This window comes from Canis lupus, chromosome 13 (assembly GCF_011100685.1).
Source record: "Canis lupus familiaris isolate Mischka breed German Shepherd chromosome 13, alternate assembly UU_Cfam_GSD_1.0, whole genome shotgun sequence".
Taxonomy (NCBI): domain Eukaryota; kingdom Metazoa; phylum Chordata; class Mammalia; order Carnivora; family Canidae; genus Canis; species Canis lupus.
In genome coordinates, this window is record NC_049234.1 from 17,530,053 (window position 1) to 17,548,835 (window position 18,783).

Genomic DNA, 18,783 nt, shown 5'->3' on the forward strand with positions numbered 1-18,783 from the left:
CTTTAAAAATAACAATATGGTTTTGTGTTGTTATTATTATATGGTAGATGAAGAATCAGAGGGACCTCAAGGGGATAGACTAAAGAATGCTAGATTTGGAATCAGAAAACCAGAATTATATACTTCTAACTTTTTTAAAAAAAAGATTTTATTTATTTATTCATGAAAGACACAGAGAGAGAGGCAGAGACATAGGCAGAGGGAGAAGCAGGCTCCCTGCAAGGAGCTTGATGCGGAACTTGATCCTAGGATCCCGGATCACAACCGAAGCCGAAGGCAGGTGCTCAACCACTGAGCTACCTAGGTGCCCCTCATTCCAACTTTTTAATACACTCAAGGTACATACCTTTGAGGAAGGATTGGATGATCTCATCAGTACCTTCCAGCTCTGGTTATATAAAGTTCAGCAAACCATCACTAGCTATATCACTTCCTACCCACCCACCCCATACTTCCCTAAAAAAAAAAAAAAAAAAAAATCAATGCCACCTTGCCTTAGCAGTAATGCTTGGTGGGTAATAGCACAGGCACTGGGGCCAGGTAGACCAGGGCCCAAGTCTGTGCTAAATAATTTAACTTCTCTAGGTGTCAATTTTTCCCATCTAAAAAATGGGAATGTTGATATCAAGGCATTGTTTGTGGATTAACGAGGTGGCACACATAACCAATTCAGCATAAAGCCCGTAATAGAACAAATGCTTAATGAGGGCGATCTGTAACTGTGTTATAGCTACAGGTGAACATTATCTCCATGGATTATAGTCATCCTGCCACTGAATACATTTTTGCAGACAGCTTGCTATTTCTTCATCTGTAATTCTAAATGCGTTTTACCTACAACTCAGAAAGACTTAGGCTAAATTTATCACTTTGCATAGAATCAGCAAAAACAGTAATAGGATGTACTGTCAGTGAGTAATGGCATATATTTGTAAAGGATCAGAGTTCCCTGCAAAGAAGAGGAGGGATCCAGACCCCATCTAGAAGAGCTCCTTTGCTGTCCTGTTTGCCAACCTGCAGTCTATCACTTCACGGAGAGGTAGCCCAGAGAACAAACCAAGAGAGCATCATGGGCAAACTGCTCACACTCAAAGGAAGCTGCCTCTCAGGAAGTGTCATTTTTGTACCCAGCTATATCCCAACTGTTGTGGCCTGAATTGTGTTCCACTAAAATCAATATGTTGAAGCCCTAAACCCCAGTATCTCAGAATGTCAATATATTTGGAGACAAAGTCTTTAAAGAGTATTTTTTTTCCCTTATGATTTTATTTTTAAGTCATCTTTACACCCAATGTGGGGCTCGAACTCACCAACCCAAGATCAAGAGTCATGTGCTCCTATAACTGAGACATCCAGGTACCCCAAAATAAGTTATTTACAGTAGGCCTTAATCCAGTATAACTGGTGTCCTTCTAAGAATAGGGAATTTGGACACAGACATGTGCCCACACAGAGGGAAGACCATATGATGACAGAAAGGGAAGATGGCCATTGATAAGGTAAAGAGAATGGCCTCAGAAGAAACTGGTCCTGCCAATTGGTATCTTGGTCTCAGTGTTCTTGCCTGCAGAACCGTGAGAAAATAAAGTTCTGTTGTTTAAGCCACCCAGTCTGTGGTATTTTGTTATGGCAGCCCTAACAAACTAATACAATCCCAAGACCTAGAGAAGTGTCTGTTACACAGTAGGTGTTCAGTAATTATTTGATGAACGAATATAAGAATAAACGGAGCAGCTGCTCCAACTGGAGCAGTTGACACCCAGGTTTTGATGAAAGTGGGTCTTGGACCACATCCAGCCACATATATATTGTGACTACACAGAAACTTGTCACACGAGCAGGTCTGGAAGCTAAGTGGACTCCCAACTCTTTGTCCTCCATGAGGCTCAGAAGATCCTTCGCATGAAAGGTCACTGAGGCAAAGGCAACAGGAGTCCAGCAACAATTTTGTCTAACACCCATAGAAGAAGTCAGGACCAGAGCCATTTAGGAATTAAGAACAGAAAAAGAAGATGCTGTTTCTCATCTCTGAAGCAAAAGATGCCAATTATGTTGTCATGCAATTGAGTCTTGTCCAGCTAGAAACCTTGCAACTTATTGTAAGAATCCATGGCTTTCAAAGGAAATGCAACATGAGAAAAGTGAACTTTGATGGTCCCAAGCACCACGACTCAACAGATGGATTGTTGACATCTTTCCCAAAACTCTCTATTCCTTTTCTTTTTCCTTTTTCTGGGTATGAATTCTGAGACTTACATGGGGAAGCAACTTGCCTAAATCCCAAACTAGTTACTGGCTGTTATCAATTAAGCTGCTTTCAGCAGCAAATAATAGTAGTGAGGATTCAAACAGCTGTAAACGGTTAGGAAATTTACTGGCTCACAAACCTGCAAGTCCAGAAATGGTATATAATTTAGGGTTATTCCAACTGGAAGCTCCAAAGTGTGCACAAGGATTCACGTTCCTTCTGCCAGACATTCATAGTTCAGGGTCATCCTAAAGGCAGTTCCTTTCTTACCCATAGGATGGTGGCTCCTACTTCACAATTAGTAGTACAAGCCACTTTAAGAAGATGTCCTTGAAGAGTGAGCAAGAGTTTTCTTAGCATTCCCCAGCAGGCCTCTCTTCATTTCTCAGAGTCATAATTTTGGTTCCTAAGTCCATTCATGAACCAATCATTGTCAAAGTGAGATAGAACTATCTAGAGCCAATCGGTCATATTCCTGAATCACAAAAGTGCTACTTTCTTAAGGGGGAAGACAAAGTATGTGAAATAGGCAATCAACTATACCCACTATGGTGGTCCAACTAGAACATGAACCAGGTCTTGCTCATACACAGTGCCCAGGCTCTTTCCTATCTACCTCACTATTTCTTGCATGAAGAAACTTTAAAACCTACAAGCCAAGAAAGTGAGAAAATGGTTAGCCACACTGTTAAACAACTTTTGCCTTACACAAGTGTAGCCTAGTTTCTTCAAATAGTGAGATTCTTATAAGTAATTAAAAATGTCTACAATAGGGGGACCCCTGGGTGGCTCAGCAGTTTGGCACCTGCCTTCAGCCTGGGGCATGGTCCTGGAGTCTTGGGATCGAGTCCCATGTCAGGCTCCCTGCATGGAGCCTGCTTCTCCCTCTGTCTCTCATGAATAAATAAATAAAATCTTTTTTTTTTTTAAGGCTACAATAAATATAGGAATTCTGGCTTTCCTAGAACTTTCAAGAATAAGTTACTAACATCAAGTAGGGTCTTTCTGTATAAAAACCATCCCCTCAAGGCACCTGGGTGGCTCAGGTAAGTGTCTGACTTTGGCTCAGGTTATTATCTCCGGGTCCTGGGATTGGCCAGTTGGGCTTAATGGGGAGCCTGCTTGTGCCTCTCCCTCTGCCCTTGCCCCTACCTCCCACTCGTGAGTTCTCTCGCTCTCTCTCTCTCTCAAATAAAATCTTTTAAAAAATCTCCTCCCTTGTCCCTCCTTTTTATACATTAAATATAGCTGGGGCTATTCCAGGAATGCTAGAAGCCACTATTTCATTACAAACTATTTTGTTTCTCATTAAAGTAGATACATTACTCTTAACAAAAGCTCAGTAAGTTATTGACAAGCATCTCAGGAGGAAACTATCATGATTGCCAACCTTGTGCTTTCAGCTGCTGAGTATCCCTGGGGGTGACGTGGGGGCACGCTGGGGAAGCTCTAACTCCTTCCTGCAGATGCCTTGGCACTGGAGGCTGCTTTCTTCGAGCCCAGCCCTCCAGGCAATTGGTCCTGATCCTTTGGCTCAGGGAATCATTATCCTCTTTAGATTTTGCAGCAGGAAAGCAATTGAGCCAAATGAAGAAATTAGAACCATACTCAGGCTTCACTGAAGCTTGAGCCCCAGCCCAGAAGAGCCCACTGAGAGAACTCCATACACACTCCACTGCACTTGAGCAACGAACATATCAGGTTGGACTTGAAAGTGTGGGATTCCATAGGGCAGAAGATGTGGCCCAGGAAGCAGGAGGGGTAGAGTGTAGAAAAAGATAAAGGTGCCATGAGCAGTCCCAATTCGGTCAAAAACTTAAATCCCAGCTCCATCCTCAAGTTGTTTCCCCCTCTCAATTCTTTTACTCTGTTAATGCTTTCATCTTCTGTCAGTCACTCAAGCTTGAAGCCGCACAGTGAGGATGAAGCAGTCCTTCTCTGTCGCCCACCATTCCTAATCAGCTGTCAAGACCTGTCAGTTCCACCTCCTCAACTCCTCTTTTTTCTACCTCTTCCTCTCTATTCTGTTTGCTGTCACCCTAATTCAAACCCTCATTAACTCTTGCTTGGATTATTAAAATAGCCTCATCACTGGTCTATCCACCTGCCATCTCTTTGCTGTCCAAACCATTCTACTGATAGAGTGAATTGATATCCATAAAGCACAGCTTCAATTCTGTTGTCCCTGCTTGGAAAACTTCAGTGAGTCCTCTTTTCCTATGACAGTAGACTCCAACCCCTGTCTTAGAACTTGAGAACCTCTGTGTCCTGACATCCCAGCCTCACCTAATCCTACTCTGTGTATATTTATTCACACAGACCTTCTCATGATCCTCCACATTTGCTCTCCAGCTCCTACTCAAGAATCCACCTGTACCTGAAATCCCACAAATTCCCATCTCCATCCACCATCTTTCCATCCTTTAAGATCCAGCTCCAGTACCAAGGCCTTGGAGGTTTCACCAACCAGTTGTGACCTCACTATCTTCTGAAAATCCAGAAGGTGTTATCTTCCTATTACATTTACACTTTTTTTTTTCAAATATAAGCCATAGCATTCCCACTGTATTCAACTCATTCATTAATTCAACAAGTATTTATTGAGTAGACTGCTATTACTGTGGACACTAGGGATGCAATAATGGATATACAGAAGTGATAAAAACACCTCCTTAGAATTTATACTTCATTAGAGTGAAGAAATGATAACATTAAGAAAAATTTGTATACATTATATAGTGGTGGGTTCTAAAGAAGAAAGAGAATCGGAAGGGTTTAGGAAGTCTGCATGAGGGGATTGACATTTTAGATATAGTAGTCAGAAAGGTAACAAGTGAAAATCTGAAAGAAGTGAGAGAGCCAACCATGAAAACATCTTGGAGGAAGAACACTCAAGGTAGAAGGAACAGAAAATGCAAATGCCCTGAAGCAGAAATTTGCCTGGCGTGTTGAAAGAAAAAGGGTTAGCCCTGAATGGAATGAGTAAAGGTGAAGAACAGTGTTCCTGAATTCAAAGATTGTGTTTGGAGGCAAAGATGGACACATAATAGAATCTTCCCTTAAAGTGTACATGAAATAGTATTGTCTGAATTGAACATATTCTTTCATTAATTTATGCATTTTAGGTTTGCAAATGGAGTCTTCTTTTTAAGAATACTCAACTTATTTCATGCAGGCCTGCTGGAAATCAGTTTTCTTTTTGTTGGTGTGGAAATGTCTTTATTTCATTGCCAATTGTGAAGGGTATTTTTTCAGGGTGAAACATTCTATGTTGGCATTGTTTTCTTTCAGAAACATAAAGATTTCTTCCATTGTCTTCTGGATTCCATGTATTCTGTTAAGAAGTCAGTTGACTATCCAACTGAAGCAATGTTTAAAGTTTGAACCAGATGGCCCTGGAGGCTGCTTTCTTTGAGTCCAGCCCTCCAGGCCATTTGTCCTAACCGTTTGGCTCAGGAAATCATTATCCTCTTTAGGTTTTGCAGCAGGAAAGCAATTGAGCCAAATTAAGAAATTAGAACTATACTCAGGCTTCACTGAAGCTTGAGCCCCAGCCCAGAAGAGCCCACTGAGAGAATTGCATACACACTCCAGTGTACTTGAGCAGCTAATATATCAGGTTAGACTTGAAAGTGTGGGATTCTGTAGGGCAGAAGGATGAGGCCCAGGAAGCAGAAGGGATAAAGTGTAGAAAAAGATAATAAGTGTCACGAGCAGTCCCAGATCCAATTAAGAACTCAAATCCCGGGCAGCCCAGGTGGCTCAGTGGTTTAGTGCTGCCTTCAGCCCAGGGTGTGATCCTGGAGACCTAGGATTGAGTCCCACGTTGGGCTCCCTGCATGGAGCCTGCTTCTCCCTCTGCCTGTGTCTCTGCCTCTCTCTCTATCTCTCTGTGTCTCTCATGAATAAATAAATAAAATCTTTAAAAAAAAAAAGAACTCAAATCCCAACTATCTATTTAGCAGTACACCAAATGACCAAGATATCTTCTTTGCCCTCACTTATCTCCCCATCTGTGATAGATAGGCACCTAAGCAGAAAACTCCAGCATAGTGTGGTATGTGCTATGAAAGAAATAATGCACAAGATGCTATGGTAGAACAGGTGAAGGGACCATTTGGAAAGGGGACCAGGGAGAATGGATTGAAAGTTCAAGAGGAAGAATTGGCTGAGTTTACTCTTAGAGGATCAATGAAAAATTAGATAGAATAGGATCCCAGGCAGCAGGGACAACATGAGCAAAGGCCACAAGGCTAAAAACAAACAATCAGGAAAAGGAAACTTAGTAGGACACAAGAAGCTTCAGTAGTGAGATTATTGGAGACCTACAAAACCATGTAAAATAGTTTGAGAATCTGAAAATCCTAGGCAATAAGAGAATTCTTGAGTGCTTGTGGGCAACAGAGAGATGTGATCAGATGTGTTATTTAGATGAACCACTCCACATTTTTTTCTTTTTTTAGTGCATATGCACTTTTTTACAAAATTGGCCCATAGCTTTCATTAGAGTAACAAAAGGATTATGGACTCTGGTGTAGGAAGTAATAGTAAATGTGACTGTGTATCCAAAATGTCTGGATATGGGGTGTCTCCCAGTGGTTTAGTTGGTTGATTGTCCAACTCTTGAATTTGGCTCAGGTCATGATCCCAGGGTCCTGGGATCATACCCCATGTTGAGCTCCATACTCAGTGGGGAGTCTGCTTGAGGATTTCTCTCTCTCTCTCTCTCTCTCTCTCTCCCTCTGTCCTCTCTCCCTCTCTCTCTCTCAAATAAATATGTACATTTCAGAAAGAAAAGACATTTCTGGTCATATTTTAAAATATTTAGATGATAGAACTCACCCCAGGCTTATTGAATAGACTCTGGACATGCGCTCAGACCTTTATGTATATTTGTAAATCTCCTTTGGTAGAGCTGATAGCCAGATAAATTCAGGAACCATTGGTCAGGACCAAGAGGGGTAGGCCGTTAACTCATGCCTCCCCAGGACTCACCCACATGCTTTCATTTCCTTTGTGTTTTTATTCATTCATATCATGAATGACCTCACTCCTCAAGTGAGGGCCTAACTTCACATAAGAATATAGTATTACTCTGGAAGGTTACAATAGAATAAGCATAACTGAATAAGGTAATCCCAGTTTTCATGTAATAGCCACAACCCACCTAGAGCAACGTAGTGGGGGTGATTCTCCTCTATGATCTGTGACCTGACGATCTAAGGGTACCTAGCTTTTGGATGGTCATCTTGGGAGTAATTTTTAGCATCCATGTACAATGCCTGGGGTATTCACCTAAATAACATGAGGACAGTTGTTTTATAATTAAAGATTCAGTGATATATTGCAGAGTCGTTGCCTTTAAGCAGCTTAAGGCTTTATTTTTGCAGACACTATGAGTTGATGGAAAAAAAGGGGCCTCAAAATAAAGTATTTAGACAATGTTATGCAAAAAATAGCTGTAGGAATTTGTTCCTGCCAATATCTAGAAGCTATAAATAAGGAGTTAGGGAGTGAAAAGAAGAAACTAGCATGAAATGCTTCTGAGATATGCTTGGCTTAAGAGATTTTTTCTTCAAAAAAGTTGAAAACAGGTTGTAGATATGATACCCTAAAAATCTGAATGTTCTCTTCCTCACCTAAGGAAGGGGGTGGAATATCATACCCATTTACTGGAAAAACTGGGTCAGGTAATATCCATTCATAAATAGTCGAAATCAGAGCTAGTCCAAGCATTTGGGATCATGAGGAAAAACAAATGAGCTAGTCAAAGATAATTTTCCACGTCTGTCAAAAATGCAAAATGTCTACCAACCCATAGCCCTGGCCTCTTCTCCCATCTCCAGGAGCAGTTTTACATACCACGGCCTTGCAGGCATTTGTTTTTACTAAGTGGTTCTATGTCTTGGTAATATCTTCTCGCTGGTTGATCCTTTGACTCAGAGTAACTCGCATTTAGAGTTAGGTTCATTTTCTAAGCAAGAATCCTCAGGCCAATGAATTCAACTCCATTTTAGGACCACAGGTAACTGATGTTTTTCATTAACCTTGGGTGCTCCCATCAGTTTGAATAGCAAATGGCAGCACAAGGTTTGCTGGGGTTTGACATGTTACGTTTAATGCAAATGTCATAAACTGGAGGATGAAATATCCTCACAAAATTGTAACCTGGTTAGGAAAGAGCACTTAAGAAACATGACTGTCTTATTTAGTAAAAGGTAGGTTTGTGTGTGTGTGTGTGTGTGTGTGTGTGTGCAGTAACTTTCTAAGGCTTTGAGGATTTAGGGAAGCTTTCTTATCCTGGTGTCACTGGAATCATAGGAGCCAATGGATAGCCTTTAGGGAGTTCAGGGAGCTCTTTTATAGTATGTCAAATATTGTGTGTGTGTAGCTTATGCATTTCTCTGGGCCAGAGATCATAGCTCTGATTGAATTTCAAAGGAATCTGACACCCAAAACTGTGGAAAAACAATTGCTCTACCATCTCATAGTAGCCTAAAACCTACATTCCTAAATGCCAAATGTCTTACTATGGTGCACCCACTCTGATTTTAGGAAAGGCACAACTTTGTATTCTCATTGGCCAATATTTGAGGCCCCATTAGCCACGGTTGGAGGCTTCACACCCTATTTTAATTGTTTTTTCAAAACTGCATTTACTTTATTGCTAGTGAGTTTACATATTCTCAACATTTTTTAAAAAATTGAGGTATATAAATAACATACGATAAAATGCACAGATACTATGTGTACAATTCTGGTTTTGGAAATTATACACACTGATATAATCAACTCCTGTTTCACAATATAGAACGATATCCATCACCCTAAGCTGTTCCCTCACTGCCTTCTAGTTATTCTCATCCCTACTCCAATCCAGAAGCAACCACTGTTCTTGTTTGTATCACCACATATTAGTTTTGCCTATTTCAAACTTCATAAAAATATTCTCTTACTGGTTCTTTGGATAAACAGAAACTTTTTATTTTAATGGAGATCTTTTTTTTTTTTTTTTTTTTTTTTTACCTTTAGAGTTGATAGTTTTCTTTTTAATCCTTAGAGATTTTTGCTTACTCTAAGGCCAAGGTCAAGATCATTTCCAATCTTTCCTTAAAAGCCATTGATGTCGACTTGTTGAACTTATTTTTTTCCCAGCTTCATTGAGATATAATTGACATATAACATTGTGTAAGTTTAAGGTGTATGATGTAACGTAATGTAATTGTAAGTACAATGTAGTGATTTGATATATGCATATATTGCAAAATTATTGCCACAAAAAATTTAGTTATCATCTCACATAATTACATTCGTTTGTGTGTAGTGAGAAGTTTTAAGATCTCTATTAACAACTTTCAAATATACAGTATAATAGTGTCAACTATAGTCATCATGCTGTACATTATATCCCCAGAATTTACTCATTTAATAACTGGAAGTTTTTACCTTTGATTATCTTCATTCATTTCCCTATCCCATAACCCCCAACCCCTAATACCACCATTCTATTCTCTAATCCTATGAGTATGTTTTTTTTAGACTCTACATATAGGTGAGAACATACAGTGTCTTTCTATTGTGACTTATTTCACTTAGTACAATGTTTTCAAAGTCCATCCATGATTTCTTTATTTTTTTAAGGCTGAATAATGTCATATAATAATTACCTATATTAATATATATTATATACAAAATATTGTATGTAACATTATATTTTATATGTGTGTATATTACATTTTCTTTTTTTTATTATTACATTTTCTTTATCCATTCATGCATTGATGGTCACTTATATTATTTCTCTATCTTGGTTCTTGTAAATTATGCTACAGTGAACATGAGGGTGTAGAAATCTCTTCCAGAAAGTGATATCATTTCCTTCAGGTATATACTCATAAATGGGATTGCCAAATCATATAGTAGTTTTATTTCTAATATTTTGAGGACCCTCCATACTGTTTTCCATAGTCACTATGGCAATTTGCATTTGCTCTAACAGTGTACAAGGGTTCCCTTTTCTTCACATTCTGGCCAGAGAGATAGTTCTATGTACTTCTGGGCATTTATCTCTGCTCTCTTGCCCTGTCCCCAGGCCCCAGTAAGCCATTAACTTGCATTTGATAGAGGCCCTGTGTACCTTGAATGGACCTTCCCAACTTTCATGCCTTGCTTTCAAAATTTGAGGAGTTTCTGCTTTGCCCTTGGTGAGGGTCCCATGAACCTCAGGGGGATTTTTTTTTTAAGTTTCTTGCCCTGCCCCCAGCCTTTGGTTGGTCATGGCCACACACTCAAGTAGAAGTCCAGTGAATCTTGAAGGAGTCTCTCCTGTGTGCTTTTGGGTGATCTTAGCTTTCCTGCTCTTCTCCTGATCTTTAGTGGGCCACTGACTTACAGTATGATGATTCTCTACATGTCGGGATGGAAAGGATTTTCTATTTTTCTCAGATATTGGTCGGTATGGTCCTCCAGCCAGTGAAGACCCAGGGTGTCTCAAGGGGATTTCTCTGAGTTCTCCTGTCCTGCATTCAGTTTCCTGCTGCATACAATTCATAAGGCTGTCATGGGAAGAAATGGCAGGTAGGTGTGGATCAATCTGTGACTGGCTCACCTAGGAACTGAGTCCCTCATGCCAGCCTGCCATGACTGCTTAAAGTCCATTAGCAGTTTACCTGGTTTCTCCTTAACCTGCTCTCTGATGAGATAACAATCTGGTGTTGCTAGCATGAAAGCAGCCATAGGATGCTCTTCTCTCAGGAATGGATCATCTCTTCCTAAGATTCAGCTCACTTAAATTTCTTTGCATCTGCGGCTCTCTGCCAGGATTTAAATTACCACGATATTGCAACTTATTGAATTTAGCATTCATTGTAAGCATGAATGTGACAATCTCCTGCAACTTTCTACATCCCAACCAGAAGTGGAAGTCAATTTTCCCATTTCAAAAGTCTCCAGTGCCATGCTTCCTGCTACCCTCTGCTTACTTTGGTGAGTGCGGTAGAATCAGATATGATCCACAGTTTCAGTATTTTGCACTGAAAATTTTGCATTAGGAGAAAAGAGAAAGGGATTCATTGAAGTTATTATTATTATTATTATTATTATTATTACCACCTACTTACTTTAGCTTTGCTGAAAGCAGTTGCCATTAGCCACACAGTCATCCTGAGCCATATCATACTGAACCAACTGTGTCTTTGTGTGATGATGATGATGCCTTTCACACAGATCTAGGTTCTCACTGTTTCCTCTGTACACACTTCTGAGGAGGGTGTTTGAGTTCATAAGAACACCCTTTATAAACGGTGTTTTTCCCACCTTGTCTAATAGTTAAATGGTTATTTATTTCTTAAAATCTCACACATCTTCCATAAAGTCTCCCCTAAGACATGCGAAATTTCTACTCTCCAGCACTTTTGGCCTTGTTATCCTGTTAGTTGTAGAGCTTACTGTGTTGTGTTATGCACATAATAATGCTAAAGGAAAGATGGTACCTCCCTTTTAAGGTACCAACAGATGATCTAGAATTGGGTCTCAACGACTTGACAGGTACATACATCCTTCCCTGGAGTCAGGAGGAGCGGGGTTGAGTGGAGGACAGCATCATTAAAGTCATGAGTCTTCAGAGGGAAAGAGGAAAAACAGGCTGCTACTGGTAAATGAGAGGCACTAGCTGCGGTGGAGGATGATGTTGAAAATGCTTTTATTAAAACTTAATTGATATGGATCTTACCAGAAGGAAGAGGAAAATATTTGAGAAGGAAGCTTCACTTTTACTCTCTATTGCAACCCGAAGATGATACATAAGGGACATGTTACCTAGAAAAAACTTCCCAACATCCAACAAGAGGGCTCATACCAGTAAATTAGTCTCTCCAGAGGAATGATATCTTTTTTTTTTTTTAACCACTGAAGATGACCTTTTGTTAATTTTGCCCTCATGGACCCCAATTTTTAAAAACATTATGGCTGCCAAAGTACAGTTATGAGATTTTTCAGGTAGCTTTTTACCAGGTTAATTCGCTTTTCCTTTCAGTAGGAATTACAATACATTGAAATGTCCTGTGAATATGTAGCAAAAATCTTTTTTTTTTAAATCTTTAAATTATTTCTAATATTTGACCTGCCGGTTTTATGTCTATGACTCATCCTAAGAAACTGGTCATGGATGTGAACAAAGATTTTTCTTTAGGAATATTTATCATAGCATGGCTCACATTGATCGAATGTTGACTACAATATTTGTAACGTGAGAAATTTTAAAACACCTAAATTTCCAACAGTTAGGGATTGAGTAAAGAAAATATAGAAGAGCAATACAATGGAGTACTATGCATTCATTACAGTTTGATGGTTAAAGATGATGTAATGACGTGGAAATATGTTTGCTATATATTAAGTTTTTAAAAAGCGTGCTATAAAATAACGTGTATATATGCGTCTTTGGGGAGCAGTGCAAATAGCCTCCAAATCTCCCTCTTCATAGCTTAACCGTTTTTTCTCTACTCTGAGATGGGATAACTGATCCTCTCTGATTAAAGACACATTTTAGGTTTGATTTACAAGTAGAGTTAGCCAAGGAAACCAGGTTATTTGCAGTATAGGTTGTAAAAGAAATTCAAACTTGGCAAATCATTTACATATTGGCAAGAACATGTTCTCTTTCTTCATGTAATTGAAGCCACCAGAAAAGGAACACTAATAATTGGCATCTAAACTTCATTTTAGTCCTGAGGCACCTTAACTATATTCTGTTAAATGAGAATTTTTTAAAAAAGAAACCATACTATTCCCCAAAGAAGTTCATCCAGAAAATAAAAACTTGACTTTATGTAATTTCTGCTGATGGATTGCTTGTTCATGGATGCTAGGATGATTTCATGTTGACAGACATTAAAATATTATTGAAGTTGGAAACGAGATGCCTGGGACACTTGAAAGGTCCAGTTTAATCTGGGTCAGTATTAATATCCTGAACATTAAACTTAGAATGTTTCCTTTTTAACAGGTTAAGGAAAAGATTATTAAAACAAACCACTTTGGCAAAATATTTACTAATAATAGGTAAGACTTACATACTTCTCTTATATACTGAACAGGTTAAGGAAAAGATTATTAAAACAAACCACTTTGGCAAAATATTTACTAATAATAGGTAAGACTTACATACTTCTCTTATATACTGAATGCTATTTGAAGAACATGTTATTTATTCATTTATTTCATCATTGTGAGAACCCTATGAGGGACAGACTAGTACATTTCTGAGGAAATGAGACATAGAGAGGAGAGGAAATTTCCATAAGGTCACAGGACTATTAAGAGCAGAATCGAGATTCAAACCCAGGTGGTCGTGTTCCAAAGACTGTGACTTTAATCAGCGCACCTGAGCAGTTCATCTGAGTGAGGTCAAAAGCAAACACGAACATTGGATCCACCCTGGTAGACCAGCACCTCCACTCTATCCTCCAAAGCATACCTGAGCTTCAGATAGTAGGCAACATAGCCTACTCTGCGTTCCTGCAAATCGGAAAGACTGCATCATGTTAAGGGTGGCCGGTATGGAGGGACTCAAGTGTCCACCAATAACTTTTAGTTGTCGCCTGTGAGTAGATGTGGAAATGCTCAGATTCTAAAGCAACACCGTTGTTTATTTATTAAGTAGGTTTGCTCGAGGTATTTTTGCATGCTATGGCATTCGTTGCCTATCTGTGAGGTAGGGTTGGACTGAATTACAGCTGCTTCTCCGGTGAGTCTTCTAATGTGCTCTCATACTTGGGATTCTATCATCAGTCACGTTGCAGGGCCAGATTTGACAAGTAGCACCATCAGGACCATGTTCCAGTGTGGAACCCAGGACCTGGCAAATTCCTTGCTGAGACTCCTCTGATGACTTGCCTTGGACTTGCCTTGTCCAACCCGACCCTGACTTCTCCCCACCTTGCTTGAGGACAGGGAGTAGATTTTTTTTTTTTTTAAATTCTCTCCGATGCACCTAGCTTGGGGCTGAGTCTACAGTAGTGTTTCAGAAAATATTAGTAAATAGATATTCTGAAGTCACCATTTTACAGATGGACAAACTGAACACAAAATGTAAAACTTGATTGATAGCCAAAAACAAATCAACATCTCCAAATGCAATTTGGCATATGCTCCCCTGCAAATATGTGACATCGGTGGCAGATGTTTTTTTTTTTCCTCTAAAAATGCCCTAAGAAAGAGGGTGGAAGGAGCCTAAGAGAGATGAGAAGGAGATGCCACTAGAAAGGAAGGAGGGAAGGGGGGATTGAAAGAAGGATCATTACTGGACAAACCTGATTACAGTGGTCCTGATGCATGGAGCTGCACTCACACCTGGAACCATTTATACATTCTTTTGAGAAATGCCAGTCTAATAAATGCTTCGCCAGCCAGTAATTCATGAGCTCTACACAGTAGTTGAAACCAAAGGGAGTAATGGCCACAGCTGTCAGGCTCCAGATGCTCTGGGCCTGGCCCTGCCACGCTGTCCCAGTGTCTGTGTGGAGGAACGCTGGGAACTGGCCATGTCCCCACCATTCACCCTGGCCTGCTTCCAACAGCACCAGCTGCATCTGGCCTGGAAGATGGCTGAGTTGCTGGCAGCACCGTGCTCCCCGCCAGGCGGGGCTCTGGGCTGCATCCAGGCGGGGAGAGTGGGACCTGCCCCCAGCCCACGTGGGTGCAGCCTGCCTCCCCCAGAAGCTCCCCGCAAGAATCCCCCCCCTCCCCGAGAACTGACACCTTCCAGTCATCAACAGAAAAGATGGAATGAGCACCGCGCCGATGAAAAGTCATGTCGTTTATTAATATTTTATCTTTTTTTCTTCTTCTATAAATTGGAAGGAAAAAGTCTTTGGTGACACTTGCTATAAAACAATCTATCTCGGATGGCAAAACCCAGACATAAAGTTACACAGGTCAGTGAAGTAAATCAAGATCTATGGCTTTGTATTTTCTCGCACACGCTCTCTCCAACACTCTTCAGGGCTTCATTGCACTAAGTAATTAATAGTCTATCACACATGGGGTAAACACTCCAGAGGAGACCTGTGGGGAAACTACAAAGACAGTGGCAATATCTTAGAAAACCATCCCAAGTGTACATCGGATACAAAATACGGTATACTTTCTTTGCTTTTTTTTTGCTTTACAATTTGCCGCCTAAAATAGTTTCAGTTTTCAGTGCACTTCCTCTACCCCTCACCATATCCCACATGTATTTTTCTCTCAAAGTAAACATACAAGGCTCATTACATGGTAACCAGGTCATTTGCATGGTCCCCACTTAGTAATCTTACAACAGAAAAGAAAAAGACCTCGCCCTGTAGGAGTACAGAGAACTATTGTGGAAATCAAAGGGCCTTTGAAGCCTAAGAGGCAAATTATTACAAAAGTAGAGTGATTGGAAGACTAGTTTGATTGATTTTAAACAAGTGTGAGACCATGCTCATCGGAGGGCTTTCTCGATGGTTGCTACTTGCCTCTTGTTCTGGAGGATGATCCACACTTCCTCTTCTACTTAACTGGGCGTTGGAGGTCCTGACTTTGGGGAGTTCATCTAGGCTCCCAATATGGAACACGGTGGGACTTGACAACTACAGGCAGTCCCTGCTAAGTAAAAACCATGATGATAAAATTCTTTGATTTCTGGAAAAGGAGTAAAAAAAAAAAAAAGTTTTCAGGAGTCATCTTCGTTGTTGAGATTGTATTGCAAATAACAGCTTTTCTATCCATGCTCAGCATCCGGACAGGGTTACCGACTTGATGGAAGAGGCTGTGTTCTGAAGGATGCTGGAACCCATTTCTAAAAAGTAGACCCAGAGTCGAAAAAATAATCTAATGTCTGCATGCTGAAGTTCTGAGACAGGGAGACAGGTGTAGCACCGCCTGATAGTAACGCTTATTCACTGAAAAGTCAAAACAACTTTGTCGCCCTCAAGCATGCCTGAGAAAATGAGGCCGGCAGTAAAACTTTCTTGCTTAAATCTGGCCAAGAATGACAAAGCCATCTGAAAATGGAAACTAGGCAGATGAATTCAGCAATTCCAGTTCTGCTGCACCACCGCATGTCAATTATATTAACTATTAGAAGGCAGGGACATTTTTATTGAGGAGTTCACGGCAATAACTGGTCCTTTTAAAAACTGGAGCTCTCAGAGACCGGAGGGAAGGAGTGTAGGATACCTTCAGGTCTGGAAGTCTGCTTTGGCTCTTGCATCCTTAATTCAGCCTGTCCAGCAAGGGTCTTACTTAGATTCTCACGGGCACAGCTGTCTTTTCCCCACTCCTGGCCTTCAAACAGGTTTGATTAAAATTTCATTAGTTCTTAAGAGCTCACTTTGAAAAGACAAAAAAAAAAAAAAAAAAAAAAAAAAAAGGCAGTATACAGATCTATTCATAGTCATTCATCTCACCCTCAATTAAAGTTGAGTAACCTTTTTGAAAGGCCACCAGCCTAACAGTCCTTCAAGTGACCAGGTATCCAGAACCACTAAAGTAAAGGCTAATATCGCCTACTGGAAATGAAAAACAAAAATCACTCCGAAAGAAAAATTGAAAGAAGCAACCGAGCTCGGTCCTTCTCTGAGCACCATTTATAATAAGAAATTAAACTGTAATGCACGTAAGATTCCAGGTAGGAGACATTTATTCACTTTCCTCTGAAGCATCCTTTGGGAAGTGTGCTATGTTCAGGTGGGCCCACGCAGCTACATGATCTTCTGTGATATGACTACAAGGATTATTTCATGGGTTTTTGTCTACAGCTTGTGTTGGGTTATTCGTTTTCAACGAAGGTGGTGGTCGATTCCATGTATATGCAAACTTGATTTGATACTTATAAACCTTTTCATATAAACACATAAACCAGCTTAAAAAAATTATTAAGATCATATGTCCTAATGTGGAGCTGGAAAAGATGTTGTATAGAAATTGTCAGTGGTGGAGTCCTCAATGGAGTTTCTGCATGTAATTCATTACAGGGTTGGCAATGCATTCGCTGGCCTTGGCTTCTTCCCAATCCATGTTGGCCCACTTAGGGACACCTGGTTATCATTAAACTTGACTGAGAGATAACTCCTGACACCCTACAGAGATGGTTACGATTTGTCAACTTGCTGCAATGAAATATAACTCTTGCCTAAGTGAATTAAAATTACATCTTACTATTGGGCCTCACTGATTTGCTAAGCATTGTTCAATTCCCAGCTGTATGCTCCAAATGGGAAAAGAACACACTAGCTGGCATCCCAAAGAGATTTGCTCAGACAATGACATGAAATGAAACCATGGAGATTTAAAGGGGCTGAGTGTGTCAGATCCTGTTCTCATTTATAATTACTGTCTTTTTTTTTCTTTCATGTAACACATACAGTTTGTGGAGAATATACCCTGTGAGCTTTGTGACAGGTAAATCTGGCACAGTGGTTCCCTGAATCTATTCATGTGACTGGTACAATTAGGGACACGGTTCTGCAAGCCAAGTGACAACACGAGTTTCAAGTTGGCTCGGGGGTCGTTGAACAAAACATTGCATTCACATTTCTGCAAAGGAGGAAGAGACAAGAATAATTTGGCAGTCCTAAAAACATTCATTTAAATACGAATCTGCAAAGACCAGGTGACGAAGGATTCCTTGCTAACCCTGGAAGTCGCTGGGAGCTGCAGCTCAAATGGCACAGAATCTATTATACTGGGTATTTCAGAGGAAGTTGTATCAGAGAAAGTGCAAGTATCATGGACTTAAAAATTATTTTTCAACACACACATAAGAGAAACACATCCTCTTAGGAGAAAATGTCACATGTTTGAGAATGGGCTAACACTGGGTCAAACTGGAGGACAGAGAACCTTCGAGAACTGTTCTGAGATCTGAGGCTGCAGAGAAAGCCCCCCTTTCGCTGAACTTCCTTGCCCACATGCCACTCACAAGGCAGTATCTGCACGCACAGGCGGCCCTCACTCCATCTCCAGGCAGCACAGCCTCCTCTCTGGGCCTCTGCAAACATCCAGTTTCTCCCCTGTCCACAAGGCCCTTCTTCCTTGCTCTGTCACCAGCCCTCTCTCCCTTCAGGACATCTACAAAGCAAGATGAGTTCAAGTCTCCCGGATTTATGGCTCCCACTGACCTAAGCCAGGCACTTGGAGTGATTTGAACATAATTCTGTGATGGAATTGTCTTCTCAGCCAACGCTGGAATACATTTATGAGCTCTATGAGAGTTTATGGGGAAAAAATCTAAAGTGCTTCTTCTTGTTTATTCAGAATAAGAGGTTGTAGGACCCACGAACCTTCCCCTCTATTCTCTCTTGCCTCTTCCAAGTAGAAGAAGGCATTTAATACCAGAAATCTTCATCTTTTACAAGGGAGTTAAGGGACGTGTGTGTGTGTGTGTGTGTATATACACACATATATACATTTTGTTTGTACTTGCAGTTTTACAATAACCAGAAACTAAAAGCAGCATGTGCAGAGAAATGTTCTAACAAGAAGCACAACTCAGCTTCTTTACCAATTTA